At 40.2% G+C, this 19,546-nt stretch overlaps 1 protein-coding gene and 1 long non-coding RNA gene across 3 annotated transcripts in view; both read right to left on the bottom strand.

The window, feature by feature from the left end:
- Nucleotides 1–19,546, bottom strand: part of fbxl17 (F-box and leucine-rich repeat protein 17) — a 262,999-nt gene that overhangs the window by 205,227 nt on the left and 38,226 nt on the right. The window lies entirely within an intron of this gene.
- Nucleotides 2,788–12,578, bottom strand: LOC128632849 (uncharacterized). The gene is made up of 2 exons (XR_008396453.1): nucleotides 9,942–12,578; nucleotides 2,788–9,789 (listed from the first exon to the last, which is right to left on the bottom strand). It is a non-coding gene; the product is annotated as an uncharacterized LOC128632849 (long non-coding RNA).

The raw sequence follows: 19,546 nt of genomic DNA, 5'->3' as shown, positions 1-19,546 counted from the left end.
CCCTTCAGGGGCTCACAAAAGTGCTGATGTGGCAGAATTTGAGTTGGACACCCATCATGTAGACAGTAAGCAGAAGGACATCCAATACTGGGATGCTGTGCAACTTACTGGGACGCTGTGCAGAGCTCATGCAGTGTAGGGTTTATGTTTGCTGAAGTGCTGCCAGTCAGTGAGCTTTGATTAGAACCGTGTCCAGGCTGTGTGTGTAGATGTCTATGTGGGATTGTTACAGGGAAAACAGGATACTGTGATTAAGTATCAAGTGCAGCACTGGGGTCTAGGAAAAAAACAATATTAATGAGCTCAGAGTAGGCACAACGGATGAGGTGCTTGACTATATCTAAAAGCACAATTTCTGTTTTGTGGCAGGAATGAAAGCCTGACTAAAATGCCTAGAACATGTTATCTGTGCATGTGCTTATAATTTAGAGTCCATTAGCCTTTTCTAGAACCCTTCAGAAGGTACTAGAAGGGAAGATGGAGAGGGACAAAATAATTACCATCTGTAGTGTCCAAAATAGTAGCAAAAATTATTCACTAGCTATGTGGATGCATTAAGTGCAGGGAAACAAGCTTTAAGATATTAGATAGCTAGGCTAACCCAGTGCTATTAAGATAAAGTCTATAGTGAGTATATAATCAGTAGAGTCATGAAGAGGGACTGCGAGACCCTGCAAGCCATCTACCATCATTCTGGCCTCAAACCCCAGAGTGTATGGACAAGTACAGGTGGCAGGAACAGCTCTAGTTATCCGAAGGGCAAATATGTCCAGGGTGGAAGAGGTGAGAGTATTAAATGTGGAAACCTGGTTAGTACAAGAGAGTGGAATATTGAAACATTTGGGGCATTGCGAAATGTTCGATTGTTAACAGACCCAAGCCGACTGTCTTTTCGCACATTGTTTTCATAAGAAACATCGAGGCCAACTTTGATTCATTTGTGATCTGAAACCCCTAGGACAGAGCAGAAATTCAGCAGTCAGAGAACAGCACAGTGATGGCACGATGGCATTTAGATACACAACAGGCGGAATTTTAGTGCAATCTGCAAAAGTTAGTCAAGACATTACATTTTGTACCGAGTTGGGTGATGAATAAATGTATTTTTGTTTTTTAAATCTCACATATTTTAGGAACATACAAGAAAGACTGATACCAATCATGAAGCCACACAGGAAAGACTAGGAGCAGTTCTATCAGCATGTTGAGTATTATCAGTCTTCCCTTTCAGTCTGAAACTCGGAAATCCCTAGAGGCAGCTACACCAAAGCAGCCTGCCACCTCTTAGCACCCATTAGATTTTCAATTACCCAGGCTCACCAATGTGATTTTTCACTGGCCCTTAAGAGACTTTTAAGAGGAAATCAGAGGGTCTCATTAAGGCCATATAGGTCTCCTGCTTGGCACAGACTCTGAAGGAAAAGGAAGAGAGGAATGAAGATGGTGGAAGGTGATATGGCTTTATTGTAGCAATGATTTGGCACGATGCTTGGCTTCGGATGTCGTAGAACACCAAAAGCTCGGCTCTGGGCTGTTCCGCTTCAGGCTAGAGCTTAATTACCTGCCCTGTTAACTCAATGGGCTGGATAAATGTGCAGCAATTTTAATTTAGAAAAACTTTCAGGCTCTCAGTTATCCACTTGCACAGCTTGGCTCAGGCTTATGGAAGAACAGGTTTATTTTAATGCAGAGACTCAAATTCAATAACACTAAGAAAGACTTTATATACAACTGGGCAAAATTCAAACTGTCATGCATTTACAGACAAATTATTTCACGCTAAACATTCCTGAGTCAAATAAAAAAAAAAAAAAGCGCTTAAAAGACTCACACGAAGTGGTTTATTGCTCGTGTGTGACGCTTTTGCTTTGTGATGTAAATAATGTGCCAAAGTACAGTCTGTTGTAAAAGCCTGTGAAAACTGTAAAATCTTGTAAAAATGAATGCTGGAAATGCCACCATTATACTGGGTTTAATCTTTTTTTTTCCAATTCTGGAAAACAGCGTCATCATAATCTCATCAATAATAAATTAAAAGATATTTCTTTTTTGCTTTACTTGTATGGTACATCCATAATTCATCATTCGTTTTAGTGATGTTTTACTTATTTATTTCATTTCTTCTTTTATTGTGTTTTTTTTTTTTTTTACTTTACATTAAAGCACTTTAATATCATTCTTATTATACATCCTGAATCTCCCAGCAAGTAACATCCACCTATAGGAAAAAGCCCAGATGAAAAGCATGAAAACCTGATCAAATACAGTAAAATGTAGTAATTCTTCAAAAGCAGTAAGCAGCTCATCCTGATACCATCCAGCGTAGGCTACATGGAAAGCCTGGGGAAACTGATGCCCTTTGCCCCCTGTATCCAACCGCCACGACCCATTAGCCTGACAGCGTCTAATGATTACAACCCGAGGGGAGCTGCAGGGCAGGTCACAATCTCAGCACCGACTCTGAAAAGCAGCTTTTACAATCCAAATTCATATTAAATAGCACCATAGTGAGCACACACTCCATCTGTCCTCCAGGCACAATGTCCCCAGCAGCAAGAGTGAGAACCTGTTCAATTAGCAGGATGAGTTAAAAGCTAAGTCATCTACACGCCCGTACTGCCAAACAGTAGATTCAGATTAGCAGGGCAGTAAATAGGCTGTGGATGCATGGTTCTACCATGGGAAAGATTATATCCTAGAAGTATGATACAAAACCAAACATTTGTTGAAGGAAACTGGAATCAGGGCTAATGTGTTTGAATTATTCTTGAATGAGTAAAGCGGGGCTGAAATATTCACATACCTTTATTGATTTTTACAGTATGGCTTGCTAGTGACAAACATGCTTCACGAGAGTGAGAGAGAGCAAAAGACAGAGAGAGAGAGAACAGCAAGGGAGCCTATCCCAGGAACACTGGCCCCAAGGCAAAAAACACACCGTTACAGGACACCTGTCTATCACATTCACCGTCCACTTATTAGGAACACCTGAACAGCTGCGCAATCTTGCAATTCTCTAATCAGCCAATCATGTAGCAGAAGCACAATGCATAAAATCATGCAGATACAGGTCAAGAGCTTCATGTAATGTTCACATCAAACATCAGATTGAAGAAAAAGTGCGTTCTCTGTGACCTTGATTGTGGAATGGTTGTTTTGTGCCAGATGGGCTGATTTGAGTATTTCAGAAACTGCTGATCTCCTGGAAATTTCACACACACACACACACACACACACACACACACACACACACACACACACACAACAGTCTCTAGAGTTTACACAGAATTGTGAGGAAAACAAAAAACATTGAGTGAGTGACAGTTCTGTGGGTGGAAACGCCTTGTTGATGAGAGATCAGAGGAAAATGGCCAGACTGGTTCAAGGAAGGATATAGTAACTCAAATAATCACTCTTTACAAGTGTGGTGAGCAGAAAAGCATCTCAGCACACACAAAAAAAATAACCTAGAGGTGGATGAGTTACAACAGCAGAAGAAGAGCAAATCAGGTTCCACTCCTGTCAGCCAAGAACACGAATCTCAGGCTATCATGGACATGGACTCACTGACTATGTTTACATGGACAGCAGTAATCTAATTATTGACCTTACTCTGATTAAGATAATATTGTGATTAAGGTGTTTACATGAGTCGCTTTTAGAATACTCCTGTCATGTTCCCGTTTTACATGTTTTAGAACATAATTAGATTAACAACCCGCATCATTACATCACCGCGCCACGCTGTCCGACGTCCCTCCAGAATTTCACGCATCAACATACAGTCCATCTTCGTTATGGTACCGTATACAGTTTTGGGTGTTTTTATTTTCATTTTTTTTACGAACGCTTTAAGTGCAGTTAATTATTTTTCATGCTATATGTGCTAATAGACAACTGCTCTAGCCGTTGGCTGCGTCTCAAACCGCGTACTTACCGTCTATATAGTAGCCGAGATACATGTATTTTTCCCCACTACAGGCCTATAGTAGGCACGTATGCGATTTAGGACGTAGCCGAACTCTCTTGATCGCCGTAAAACGTAAAATTTCCTTGTGTGATCGTGTCCTGTCGCAAAATGCGGTGAAAACTCTCACGCGACGTTCATAATGTGATTAAGGTGTTTACATGTCTGTAATACTCGTCCATAATGCGACTAAAACAGGAGTACTCCACCTGTCTTAATTCGATTAGAGCTTAATTCGATTATGACCTTAATTAGATTAAGGTAAGTAAAAATTGCTGTTTACATGGTAGTTTCTCAATCAAAGTATGGTCTTAATCGGATTAAGAGTGGATTATTGTTGTCCATGTAAATGCAGCTAGTGAAACTTGATAGGTAAAAAAACAGGAAATCCAAAATGGAAGGTTTTTTTTATTTATTTATTTATTTATTTATTTTTTAATTAAATCACCTGGTCTTTTTCCAGTCCTCTGTTCAGTTCTGGTGAGTCTGTGCACATAACAGCCTCAGATTTTTGTTCTTGGCTGACAGGAGTGGAACCTGATGTGCTCTTCTGCTGTTGTAGCTCATCCACCTCAAGGTTTGATGTATTGTGCTTTCTGAGATGCTTTTCTGCTCACCACGGTTATGAAAAGTGATTATTTGAGCTACTATATCCTTCCTGTCATCTCAGATAAGTCTGGTCATTTTCCTCAGACCTCTCTCAACAACAAGCCTGCAGACCCTCTGCACATGGGATGTTTTTTGTTTTTCGCCCCATTTTGTGTAAACTCTAGATTCAGTTGTGCGTGAAAGTCCCAGGAGATCAGCAGTTTCTGAAATACTCAAATCAGCCCATCTGGCACAAAACAATCATGCCACAGTTAAAGTCCACGGTTTCTCCCATTCTGATATTTGATGTGAACATTAACTGAGGCTCTTGACTTGAATCTGCATGAGTGTATGCATCGTGCTACTGCACTGTGATTGGACAATTGGATAACTGCATAAATGTGAAGGTGTACATAATAAAGTGGGCAGTGAGTGTATATAACTACCACAAGGGCTTCTGTTAATTACAGGTGGCATGGGTTCATACTGTCATTGTGACCAAGGGCTAACCTCCATCTTCTCAGGTGCCAAATAGAGACATTAATGTCAAACAATCCTGATAAAAATGCAAATTAAAATGGCCAAAGGTGAAGAGAACAGGCTGATTGGTTGACCAAAGAAGGTCAACAGCAGGCCTTCACACACGCTCTATCAAAGGATGAAAGTGTATTTGGTATTAAAATATTTTACTCTATTTTATTCATCTTTTGAATGAATATAATGTACTTTAAATCAGTGCATCTCAAATCTGTGTTAGCCAGACCAGTTTGGCGCAAACACCTTTGTGGTTGACAAATGTGAACAAAGAAAATCAACAGGTTCGTGAAGGTAAGGGAAAAAGTCCTATGGACATGGCTGAGACTTTCAACACAGTAACTTTAAGAGCATTAAAAAAAGTTCCTTTGGTTAGTCATACCAAAAGTCTGGGACAGGAACAAAACTGTGCCAGTGACTGAGATCAAGTCGCAGCAGTGAGGCAGCTTTTCATATTAAACGCTGTTTAAAACTTCTAAAAATTCTCCATACATACAATACGTGCAAATAGACGACTACTTGAGGCCATGGGCTGCGTCCCAAACCGCGTACTTACCTACTATAAGGTAGCTGAGATACATGCATTTCACCTACTATATAGCAGGTAAATACATGGTTTCGGACACAGTCATGCTGTCGTTTGCCATCGGTTGAGCACTGCCGTGTGTGTACGTGTCCTGTCACAAAATGCGGTGAAAACTCCCACATGATGTTAATAGTGTGATTAAGGTATGTTTACGTCGAGTGTGATTTTAATCGGATTAAGGTCATCAATAATCGCTTTTTACATGCTAGTCTCTTAATCAGAGTATTGTCTTAATCGGGTTAATATCGGATTATTGTTGTCCATGTAAACGTACTGAATGAAGCTATTAGGGTTCAGCAATGCATTATATTACAAGGTCTTATCAATAATACAGAATGATGTAGGGGGAAATGATTATCTACACGCACACTTAAAGGCAGATAATTAGCTGAATTCATGGTTTCTAGTTTCACTAGATTTTGATAAAAATAAAAAAAAAGGTGGTTTTTGTCATGTCCTTTTGTGTAATTTGTTCTTTGACCGGGCAGTCTAGAGAACGTTTCAACATCGTCACTGACAGGCTGCATGAATCGACAGTCTGGGCTAGCAAGAAATCAGCCTCCGTTTCACTTCTTCATACTGCTCACTGTTCTATGACCACTGGGGGTGCTGTTGTGCTTCCACGCAAGTCCAAAGCAAAGTGCCTGAAAACACTGAACAATTTGTTCAATAATCTGATAGGTTGCCATAAACTAAAAATCACATTTATGCTTTTATACCAGTCGTCCCTTTACTATACAGTATATACTTGAGTATATTTTGTAGAACTTAGAGGACATGTCTTAAATCAATCACTAACGTTTCGCATTTAATGGCATGACAACTTGAAGTCTTTCCCCATATAAAACATTATAGTAGGAGTACTCTCCAAAACAATGAAATATTTTAACATTTTTGATTAAATGAGACGCTATTAATTAATCACTGCTTCTCATCACGCCTCTCCTTTCATGGAAACATCACTTCAGACATGTAGGGAAAAAACCCTTATCTTTGCCTTTAAGTTTAAATAAGAATCCACAGATTCCCGACTCCACTTAATCCTGGCAGCTAAAGGCTATTAGCTCTCAAAGAACCGGCCCTGAGGCTAAACGTCTCATTGTTAATCGTCGACCGTTCTCCTAATTAAGGCGGGATGAATGGCAGTTCATCCTCAAGCCTCCTCCATTGTGCACGAAGGCAGAGCTAATTAAGAGATGTTATCCCCAGCCATGCTGAGGTCACTGTCAGCCAGTCAGTCAGTGCCACATTATCACCAGCACTTTAGTGGCCTTCTCTCTGGAGAAAGGAGCCGAGCACAAACTTATCATCACCTACTGCCTCTCATTCAAGGCCAGGAACTTGTCTTCTGAAAATACAATTGGGGTCTCCACAATCTAATGGCAAGGTCATTTCATGCCTTGCAGCATGGTGAGCTGACTGTCCCTTATTGCTAGGATGCGACAATATTGTAGTAGAAAGGAATGTTTCTTGCTTTTACATCTATAAACCACAGAACACCAAAGCACACAAAAAACCTCGCAACATTGTTTGCTTAAAAGAAGATAGAAAATTCCCCGAGTCAGAAGCTTAGGTCTTTATTTCAGCAACTCAGCTTTCATTCTAAAACCTTTATCTTGCCTCATGGTTCAAACAAGTAAACAATCAGTGGGAAGAGGTGATGGCACCAGGAGCAAAAACAAATGTTTGGACTTTCTTGTCACTTTTATGTGGATTGTGCAGCTGCTTGGAAAAGCTGAAATGTTCCCACAGGAACAGGTGCTGGATCATGAGATTTGCAAGTGTTACTGAGTGCACACGACACCGTGCTTTCATAGCATTTGCTGATGTCCTACAGCTCTGGTGTGCAACAAAAGAGCACCCAATGTTTAAAGACACCGTGGACTCAAGATAAAGCACTCCTGTTACTTCAATTATGACGATATAAAATGTTATGACTTGTAGTTGTTGCTGGAGAGTGTGGTACATTTTGTCACAAAGGATGCTTTCACATATGCAGTGTTCAGTCCATTTGAATCGAACCCTGGTGCATTTTCCTCTTTGTTGTGGTTCATGAGAACACTGCAATCACACGCATGTGCAGACCAAAATAACCATTCTAAGACTATCTGTGCGAGGTGATCTCAGCCTGGCTCCAAACTCTAGCGTGGTTTGACTGCAGAGAAAAAGCAATTCGGTACGGGATGGATGTTACTACAGGAACTGAACCAAACAGGCAGGTTTCTTTGGATGGCAGGGGACATTTTCTGTTAAAATGTGTTAAGAGGCACTAACTGAGCCAAAGGCCAATGTTTATACGCTGCAGAAATGCCATGTATTCTGTGGATTTGGAGTAAATAGTGAATATGAAACAAAAACCATTATTTGCATAATTATCTAGTAATTTACTGGGCTCTATTTTCTCTATGCTAGGGTGATTTCTATACACACTTGGTTTATTTACTTTTTTCTGTAAACAAAAGAAGGATCCAACACGGGGTTCTGTGATTTTTTTTCATCCCAGTAATATCTTGTTTGAAAATGTCACTGTGTCAGGATGTGCTAAAACTAACATATGCACAGAAGTTCAAACAGCCAAACCCAATGCAACCTTGAGGATTGTGACTAGCTAATGGGCCAACTAATGAAACTTCAACTGGGAAAGCATCTGGTAGCTGACATCCCGCTTTAGATAACATTCATGCAATAATTGTTAGTCTCTGTAGATGTCCTGAAACACTAACTGCCTTCAGTAACACTTAAGTAATGGGTGAAGAGAGAGAACAGTAGCTTAAGCCAGGCCATTAGTCTAAATGCAGACTACACTTTAGATCCTGTTTACACTAGTGCATTTTCATTCATAACTTCTGCTATGGTTACGTCTGTCCTCTACACTACTCCGGCATTTTTCAACCCTCAAATACGGAGACTTTTGGAAATGCAGAAGACCCCATTTTAGTTTGAAAACTCGGGCTCGCATTTCAGTCTAAGTAAACAGACCAAAATGAAAAATTATCAAAAGGCGTGGCATGGCTTCGCCCACACTCGCCCCCTGATTGGGTCTTCTGGATCATTGCATATCCTTCCCTGATTCATCAAGCCCCTACCATATGACCATTACGCTCTCTTAATCGTATACACAACAACACGGAGACTGAACCGCAAGCTTTGCTGTCATTCTTAGCAGCAATTATGCAGTTAAATTCTGTATTTTATAATACTACAGCTGCCTACATGCGCAAGAGGCAAGCTATGATTAGAGCAATCTGCAACAAATCTCATTTCAAGCGGCATAAACACTACAAGGAACAGTGGTTTGGACTAGCAACCAACTTCCTGTTTAGACTTGTATGCACATGCCCAGTGTGTATGAATGGTCATGTAACATGCGTTTTCGGTCATGTAATGTGGACGGAGATCGTTTCTGAATCACAGTGGAAACGCCAGTGTGGACGAGGATCGTTCTCGCACTAGTGTAAACACGGCCTTATTCGGTAGTAATATGTAGTAATGCAATTACCTAACCAGCCAATCATGTGGCAGCAGTGCAATGCATAAAATCATGCAAACTCGGGCCAGAAGCTTCAGGTAATGTTCATGTCAACCTTCAAAAAGGGGGAAAAATGTGATCAGTGATTTTGACTGTGGCATGACTGTTGGGGCCCAGAAGAACTGGTTTGAATATTTCTATAATATCCTGCGATTTTCACACAGTACAGTCTCTAGAGTTTACTCAGAATGGTGCAATAAAGAAAGACGAGACAGAAACACCTTGTTGATGATAGAGGTCAATGGAAAAATGGCCAGACGGGTTTGAACTGGCAGAAAGGATACAGTAACTCAGATAACCTCTCTGTACAATTGTGGTGAGCAGAAAAGCATCTCGGAATGGACATTACGTTGAACCTTGAGGCGGATTGGCTAGACCACGTCGGGTTCCACTTCTGTCAGCCAAGAATAGAAAGCTGAGCCTGTAGTGGGCACAGGCTCACCAAAACTGGACCGTTAAAGGCACACAGATGGTAGAGTCAGAAATTGGTATGAATCCATGGACCCAACCTGCTTTGTGTAAACAGTCCAGGCTGGTGTAGATAGTGTTATGGTGTGGGGAATGTTTTCTTGGCACACGTTGGGCCTGTTAATACCAAACAAACAATCATCACTTGAATGCCACAAACTATTTGAGTATTGTAGCTGACCATGTGCATCACTTCATGGCCACAATTTATCATCTTCTAATGGCTAATTCCAGTATGATAATACACCACGTCACGACGCATTAGTCACCTCAAACTGGTTTCAGGAACATGACAATGAGATCAAATGTTCTTCAGAAGTCTTCCCAGACACCAGATCTGAATCCAATAGAACACCTTTGGGATGTTGTAGAACAGGAGATTCACAGCATGAAGGTGCACCTGAAAAATCTGCACGAACTGCGTGATGCAATCATGTCAACATGGACCAGAATCTCAAAGGAATGTTTCCAACATGGATTCCTTGCCACAAAGTATTGAGGCTGTTCTGAGAGCAAAGGGAGGCCCTACCCAGTATTAGCACAGAGTTCCTAATAATGTGCTCAGTGATTGTACATTGTATATTCAATACGTAAACAAAAGTTAAAGTGTATGCACAAGGGCAAGTGAGGGTCCATGTTTGCTTTCAAGCTGAAGTATTTCAAGCTCGAATATATATTGAAGAGCGTATTCAACAATTTAATGTACAGTGTACTTAATATATACAACAAAGTGTGTACAGTATATAACAGGAATAAATGTGAGGTAACGTTAATAGAATAAAATATTCGAGAGATCCTTTTAAAAGAGATTTTTCTAGCATTTTGGGACATGGCTAGAGGAATGCATGGGTACACTGCATGGTCATTACCGATTTGAAGATGCCTTGAAGTCAGGTTTGAAACATACCAAAGATACTAAAATGCTCAAAGATGAGCTGATGAGAAGCACAACATTGACTGTCTACAGGTTTCTGTGATTTACCGAAGTGGAATTGCATACTCCCTTTCTGTCAATCAGAGCGACAACAGACAGTCAAGGGTGTCTGGGAGCTCATGTATGCAGAATAGACCTTTTCTCTGAGTAGCCTTGAGCAGCAGTTTGAAAAGATGTGGCACTTGTCTTCACGCGTCTTGGAAGAAGCATGTGTTTGCCCCACCCACACTGGGTGGTAGTTGTTGTCCGTTAGCAAGTGGCTGGGGATTAACAAGACCAAAGTGGGGAGAAAATGGGGAAGAAAAAAAAACAAGAATGGTGTAATAACAAAAAAATAAATGGCATGAAACTATGGTGTCACATTTCTCATCCTCAGCCGCTGACGTGCATTGTGCTTTGGAAGATTACAACATAACGTAAGCCTATGATTTGAATAAAAATGCCTTACTGCTTAGACAACTGTTGAAATGGGAACAAAAATTGAGTAAGTAATCACTCCGATGTGAACCTGCAGAGAGACGGCATAGTGTTACACCAGTGTGCGGCCATCAGCACATGGGGAAACATTAATGTAATGCCTGTGTGTGCTCTGTTTGGCCCGTCTAAATGGAAAGGAGGATGAGTGAGAAAACAGGATCCCGTATTCATGTGAGAGTATGCAAATCTCCAGAGCGTTAGATTATGGCATACGCTTTGATGGAGTGATAAAAGTGTTTCTCTGGAGGCAATGACCTGATAAGAAAACAGACATCTCTGAAGACGAAAAGAAGAAAATAATCATGATAAAGCCCAAAAACTGCAAAATCCAGATTGAGACTGAGATGTAAGGATACTCAGGCAAGCTGAAGAGGCTTAGTCTGTTCCTTCTGGGTGTGCAAATACACACAGCCAGTCACAGAGTCTAGCTTTACCTTCGGTCATCAAGACTCCAACAGGCTAGCAAGTGCAACCATGTGATGGTCAGTAGAGGGTAGCATATAAGCTCTCATAGGACAAAAAGGGGTTACAGTTAGAATGGGCTTGACCTAGCAAGACTAAAATGATGCAGCCCAGAGCTGGCCTGAAAAAGTCACTGCTGTCCTTCTTTTGAACTCTGTATTGTTACAGGCTGGCTTTATTTTATGAAGACCCCAAGCTGTGATGTTCAGTACTGGATGGGCCTCAACTGTCTTCGCAATGATTACTATCATCATAATCATCAACACCCCCGTATTGTTTAAATGAAGCCTGCTGATGCAGTCTGGTCTCGCCGCCCTGTGCGTTATTTGACTGGGAGCACATTGTGAGGTCTGCTGGACACCTGGGGGAAAGCTGACAAAGATCACCACCAGCTGGGAAGAGAAGCTTCATCTTAACATGACATGAGAGGGCCCATTTCATTCCATACTAAGTGGTCTGACTGAGCGTTCAAAAAATAAATAAATACATTTTTACTTATTTCCCAGACATGAGGAAGTGCATAAAAATGACAGACACTAGAGCTTTGCAATGACTGAAGAACTGTAATCTTCCTGACGAACGCCATTTTACTGAAGTAGAAGGGATGCTATCTCAGGCTTTGGATTGCACCATCTTAAGGTTTTATTGAGCAAGTGGAGAAAGGTCCAGCTGTGCAGCAAAGACTGCAAGGAACTAGGGACACTTCCTGACACATAAAGCTGGTAGAATTGACTCAGAAAATGACAGTGGTGGTTTCCTCTGAGCAAACACAAATGACACATTACTCAAAAGCACAGGTCTGTGATTTCATTCCCTGCTCAGGTACTGTCAGACATGTTACAATAACACCAATCCACCTGTCTGGGAGCTCACTCGGTTAATCTAATTGGGTTTGTGTAGACTAGTCAGGGTGGTGGGAAAAAAAAACAGTGAGGTAGACAGTAAAGAAAAAGCAGCTAAATGTACTGTGTTATACTAAAATAATAATAATAATAATAATAATAATAATAATAATAATAATTCAGACTAGGTGTAGCCAATTGTACAGTGAACCTACACAAGGAAAAGTCTGGGTTGTTTTTGTTCTTCTTCTTATTATTGCTTTAATGGACTGGTAACACTTTGATAGCACTTCACATTAAGTGCAGAGATTTTGTTATGACCCTGTTTTTAAAATCCCACTCCCACCTGCTCTGAAGAAGTTCCTCCCACCATTATTTTTGTTGCCCGTGAAAGCTAAATAAATTCTTTGCACTGCGGCATAATGAATTGTGTTGTTTTCATGTGAAAGAGCACTTTGAACGTCACTACCCAATCCCACTTTGCTAGTTTTGAGTCGAAGGCAGTTTTCTCCACAATGCGGTCACCTGCCAATTCCCACCCACCAGCCAGCTTTCCCTTATCGTCCGACTGCCGACCAAGGAGTGTGAAGTTTTTGGCCTCCTCCTCCTCCAGAGACGAGCCATCAGCATCTTTCTGAACTGCACCTCAGCTTCCCAATACGGCCATGAGAATGATTTCTATACGCTCTTGTTTCATCAAAAGGCATTCTAAAAGGTATGGGGAAAAAACTATTCCTATAATATAAACTAAGAATGAAAAATTTTGGAAGACATTTTGTTATGGAGACTTTTGGGGCAGTGTGATGCTGTAGTGTAATATACTACACAGGTATATTATTTTGCACATCCTTTGCAACAATTCACTAATCATCGTTAAGGCACTGAAGCCGCATCAAAGTTTCATTTGTAGTCTGTGTGTGGCTGTTAACTCATGGGGTTAAAATGGTGATGCCCTGAAATTTAAATGCTTTAAGCATGTAAATATGATTTTTTTTTTCCTTTACTTACCGGTCAACCAGTAAAAACGAGTAGTCCTGCAATCCCTAACTGTGAAATATCATTGCATTCAAAACCGTTACACATCCAATCACTTTCGAATGAGCCGAGTGTAACTGTTCTGATGTTGTGCAAACTAAAAAAAAAAAGATGTTTTAAAATGTAATACAATTCAGTACATTATCACTTAAAACAGAAGATACATACGAGGGCTGCGTTAATCCAGCTGTGCTTTTATGATTTTTACTGTGGCTAACGCTGTCCACTGTCACGGATTCATTTTATAGTGCGAACGTGTATGATGTTAACTGAACACAGACCTCGCGTGTGAACCGATGGTCACGAACGGTCTTAAGCCACAGCCTCTGACGTTGCACATAACACTCTGATGGAAGGAGTTGGGTCGGCACATTCCTATTACTATATATAACATCGATCCTCATGAAGATTAAATACAGACCACCAGCACTCCAGCTATTCATCACGGATGATGATCCGAGTTAAAATGCTACCGTTTCCTGCATTACACATTGTTTGCTAGATACTGAGTCATATTCATCATTTAAAAAAATGGAATAAAATAAAATAAAAAGTGTTAAAATGCTGTTTTCACCATCTACAAGTGAGAAAAGCTAGAAAAAGGGGCACAGGAAGACAGCTTAGAAGAAATATTTTATTAGCATGCCCCTTTCTGCTGATTGCAGTGGGATTTCCCATGAGGAAGAAGAAGCGGTCTTTAGACAGCGCAGAGACCCTGATTTATTTACAGCGCATTATTAATGGAGCGGGGTTAAGACTTTGATATGGCCCCTGTGCCTGCTTTGATGCTACTGTAAGGATTCAGAGGAGGGAATAACACACTCACACACACACACACACACACACACACACACACACACACACACACACACTCACACACACACACACACACACACACTCACACACACACACACAGAGCAGCTCTTGCCATAAGAAAAACCAATGCACTCGTGCATGCACGGCAACAAACAAAAGCAAGGCAAAACATACAAGTGCCCAAGGAAACATGAATACTGTAGCTGTACTGACACACAACACATTGCTAAAACATCACAAGGTTCCACAGGTTTAACGTGATGACACAAAAGGCATGTTTTTCTCTTTTCATGTCAACATTCCAATGCAAAACAGGAGCTTTGAATGTCGGCGTGCAACTCCCGAACAGCCCAGTATTAGAAGCAATCCCTTCCCCCCGACCCAAGACTCACTCTTTTGCATTGAAATAAATGTCCAAGACCAGAACTGAAAAATTATTTTGTGGTAATTTGACCTGTGCTGTTTCAGGTTGTACGGTTTAATATAACTTTGCCTAGAAACCACATTTTTTGCTCGCTATAGGAACAGACGAATAAAACTTCAGGAAACCGAGCTAAGCCAAGGACATGTAACGCAAAAACCAAATTGCAGCACAAAGCAATAACATGCCGCATAGCCATTTTTCTCAGGAGCTATTCTTTAGAACGCAGCTTGGCTTGGGTACATCCTTGTCTTCGTCTGTTATTTCTTCCCCTTTTTTTTTCAGTGGGGCTTGAGGTCGCTAAATTTGTTAAGCGCCAACACAGATCAATACAGAGCTGCACCGACACTTCAGCTGCAGAGGAGAAGCGGTTTCTGGGGAGAAAGCCAAGACGTTGGTGGAGCTACAAAGAAGAGAAGGAGCCAGTAAGAGAGCAGGAGGTGCGCCTCTGCTTCCCACAACAAAAGATCTGTTAGCGGAGCGAAACACATGAGGTGTTTGACCTTGACACTGTGCAAACCACAGCTCAAATAAACAGAGATAGGATAGCAGCATCAGTGAAAACGGAGCTTCTAGACACAGTTTACATAAAACCGTGAATTTCCCTGATATGTACACTGACTCGGCTTTTCCAAGAACACAATGTCATCAAACGTGTCTTGAGCAAGGTATATAGGTATAGTTAAACACAAATGGCAAATGAAATAAATGTTAGTACGCTGGGGAAACTGTGATATTTGGTGATTGTGCCATCGTGCCCACAGGCCACAAACTAAATGAGAAAACTGGCGCACTCAAAGGAACACTGTTAAACACTTTTTGTTTCACAATTTTTTCGTGAATAACAAAGAATTTGTGAATACTAAACACTCGCAGTTACGTTTACAGTTATTTAGGGCTAAAACTAACAATTCTTTTGATATTCGATTATTTGGGTTAAAAGGACAATTTTTATTTTCTGTATTTTTTTTTGAAAAACTTTATTTCACATTCTGCCCAGAGTTGTCCTTCAAACATTGTGCAGATTGAAGACTGTGAAAAAGGTATTACATGTATCTATGTGGGCTATGCTAAACACAGTGCAAAGGAATTTTTCAAAATATTACCATTATATTTTGAAAACAAAACAAACAACTGATTATCCACAAGCTTTAAAGCAGAAGTTAAATCACTATATTAAAAATGCTAAACAAGAAAAACAAAAAAAAGTGTTAACTGGTAAGAGGTTGAATGTTCTGCAGGAACACACATTCACTCATAGAGTAACATGTTCCTTTATTCTGTAAACGTATGACACTTCTTTCATTTATGTACAATTATACAATTATTATGTTATAACCCCATTACAGTTACTGCTCTCATTACTTTTGGTTGTAAATATAGCATCACACAACATATTTAATCAAAATGAATATTTCTGTCAGAGTTCTCGCGCTTCCTTTCTATTGCGCGCTGTTTGACGTGCATGCGTGGACTCGTCCTCATTCAGTGAAGTTTAATGGAGACTCACTCGCGGTCAGGACGAGCCTTTATATAAAATGGAAACACTGGCATGAATTTCTAACATTTACAGTTAAGGATATGAACATAAAAATGTAATTTCTGTGCTGAAGAAAACATGTCTGGAACACATTAAACAGCACACACACCTGTCGCAGCATAAGACACGACAAGCCACGTTAATACACTTACGAGTTTGCTTGAAGCGTTTAATATAAAACATTCTCATGTTTTGGGAGGCCTGGATCTTGCACTTTTCCCGCAGCAGCTCACGCTGTCACATTCGCTGTTTTTCCAGATGTGTTTTATTCATAGAAATGCGTTTTTCACCGTTGTGAAGTGACGTCACTGACCCAACTAATCCATAATGAAATTCGTTGTTGATTATTTTAATAATGGATTATTATCGATTTTAATCGATTAATTCTTGCAGCCCTACATTTATTCATCCTTAAACAGTAGTATAATCTCAAGTTATTTAAGCTTCATGTTCATGCTAAGGGAGGAAATAAGCTCACAAGTGAAAAACATGTAGGGAGCATATCAGAGCAAGTCTGAAAACCTTCATTAAAAATTGTTGTGTTTTTTAAAATCACACCTCAAATGAAGAGATCCAACGAATACAAAATAATAAGGTGATGACAGAATGAAGGAGAGGCACAGAAAACTGAAAAGAGAGGGTAAACGCATCGAAAGAGAGGATATGTGCATTAGATTTCAAATCCGTATTTGAAACTTCGTATTTCCAGTCATCTATCTCCATTCCAGCAGACAGGAGTCTGGAGTCTCCTTTATCAATCGTGCGTATGCGTAGACTTGGGCATAAACCATGCACATGCGCATTTCTCTGCATAGAACGTGCTTTATCAAGGTTTGCTCATGCAAGACGATGTGCGTGTGTTTCCACGCACTCCTGGCCATGCATATGCAGCAGTAGAAAAGTGCCCTGTAATACAGATAAACTGATTACAAGGCGCGTCCATTCCTCTTACTGTCAATCATATCAGCATAACTGATAACTACTCAATTACTAAATACTGATTTCAGTGCTCACAAGATGCGCACATGACCCGGATGGAATGTAAAGTAAAATCGTTTGAAAAGGTACACTCAAAGACTGGGGGCTTTGCTGAGACAGGACCGTGTTTTTAAGCAACAAGGAAACTGTATGTTGAGGGTGAGGAGTGGCTCGTCAGTCTCATTGTGTTCGCTCGGTGCAATTTTAGCTGATCCCTATTCTAGGGCTTTTAGCCACGGGTATATTTCGGCAAGAAATCGGAGACAGGTCTGGCATTTCCCCAAACAACTACAAGTCGAATAATAGCATGCCTTACCTGCATTCATGTCGCTCGCACTGCAATACGTTACACTACATTACATTTCTGAACCTGACAGCAGAAAAACAGCAGACAGCAAAAACGATGGATTTTCACACTATCGCAAAGTTTCTAAATGCAACCGGGGCAATAGAACACACACACACACACACACACTCATAAAACCTTTTTTTCTTTCAAAAATCTCATTAATTTATTAGACAAACGACTCATAAAAGTACCAAAAAAATCATTTTTATTTTGCTCTACTTTACTTCACTGTCAGTGAAGTTCCTCCTCTTAGAGCTTTTAACATGCTCCATGTTGTCTAACAAGTGGCCCTTTTTTTTTTTTTTAAAAAAGAGAAGTTGTTTACCATATATGGTGATTTGAGGGCGTTTTTTATGCAAATGAGTGCTGCCAAGATGAAGCTGAGTGGACAGACTTTACTAGAAGGATATATGTGCTCATTAATGAGCCTCTTGGAATTCAGCTTAGGGCATGAATGGGTTTAATTAATCACTTAAGGGAGCTGTTGCATTAGCTTCACAATCATATACAGCTTTTCCGTGTGTCCCAGGAATTTTCTACACTACCCTCAGTGCAGATATTAAAATTCCAGCCAGACTGATCCGAGCTGGTGAATGAAGGGGATTTTGGTTAGCTAGGTACCTTGTTGGCTAATTAAATGACCTTAAATGGTCCATAAATAAACATGTAAGGCCACTAATTATAAGTCAATAACTAAACTATAAATTGACTCCCCATCACTGACTATGTTTACATGGACAGCAGTAATCTAATTATTGACCTTATTCTGAATAAGACAATATTGTGATTAAGGTGTTTATGTGAGTCGCTTTTAGAATACTCCTTTCATGTTCCAGTTTTACATGTTACAGAACATAGATCGATTAACGGCACACGTCATTACATCCCCACGTCACGCCGCCCGACGTCCCTCCAGAATTTCACACATCAACATACAGTTCGTCTTCGTTATGATACAATATACAGTTTTGGGTGTTTTTATTTTTTAACTTTACGAAAGCTTCAAGTGCAGTTAATTATTTGTCATGCTATAGGTGCAAATAGACGACTGCTTGAAGCCGTGGGCTGCGTCCCAAACCGCGTACTTACCTACTATAAGGTAGCTGAAATATGTGTCTCACACCTACTATTTAATAGCTAAGTATGCGTTTTCTTGTTTGCCGTCAAACGGTTGTGCACTGCCGTGTGTGTGATTGTGTCCTGTCGCAAACTGTGGTCAAAACTCTCACACGATGTTAATAGTGCGATTAAGGAGTTTACATGTCTGTAATACACATCGATAATGCGACTAAAACTGGAATACTCCACATGTCTTAATTCGATTTGTGTTTACTCCGAGTATGACGTTAGTCGGATTAAGGTCATCAATAATCATTGTTTACATGCCAGTTTCTTAATCAGAGTATCATCTTAATCGGGTTAATATCGGTTTATTGTTGTCCATGTAAACGTACTGACTGTAAGCGTCGAACACACAGGATGTTTTTGCTATCACAGTGGTTTACCTGTGAAAGAGACCTGTTTGGCTTGGGGCTGCCTCTGAATTGTACATTCATAATAGGTTTTGTTTGTTTTTTTGTTTGTTCGTTTTAAATAAGGATAAATGTGTAAGCATAAAAGTGCATGCATGTTTCTCTATTTTGTTTTTAGGGTTGTTTTTGTTTTCCCCCCATTTTTCATTCATTACTTTTTAAAGAACCACATTGTCAAACAATTTATTGTTCAATGTAGGAAAAAGAGCTTTGCGGTTCTAAGGGGAAACATTATAGTGCTGCAACTAGGGAAATAAAGCTAGGAGTATTATTTACATCACTGATGTGCCCTCTGCCACTTTGGTGAATTTTAATGATTGTTATTAATGGGTCATCAATAACATGCCAAGGTCTTGCATGTGGTCAACCATAAGAAGAAAAATGAGGCAAAAGAGAGTGTCAAATCAATGTGCGTCTCGGATCTGTGTAATCGTTATAAACAAAAAATTATAATTTAAAATGAGGCATTAAAAAATGAGCCCACTACA

This window comes from Ictalurus punctatus, chromosome 5, assembly GCF_001660625.3.
Source record: "Ictalurus punctatus breed USDA103 chromosome 5, Coco_2.0, whole genome shotgun sequence".
Taxonomy (NCBI): domain Eukaryota; kingdom Metazoa; phylum Chordata; class Actinopteri; order Siluriformes; family Ictaluridae; genus Ictalurus; species Ictalurus punctatus.
This window is presented reverse-complemented; position numbering and strand designations above follow the sequence as displayed.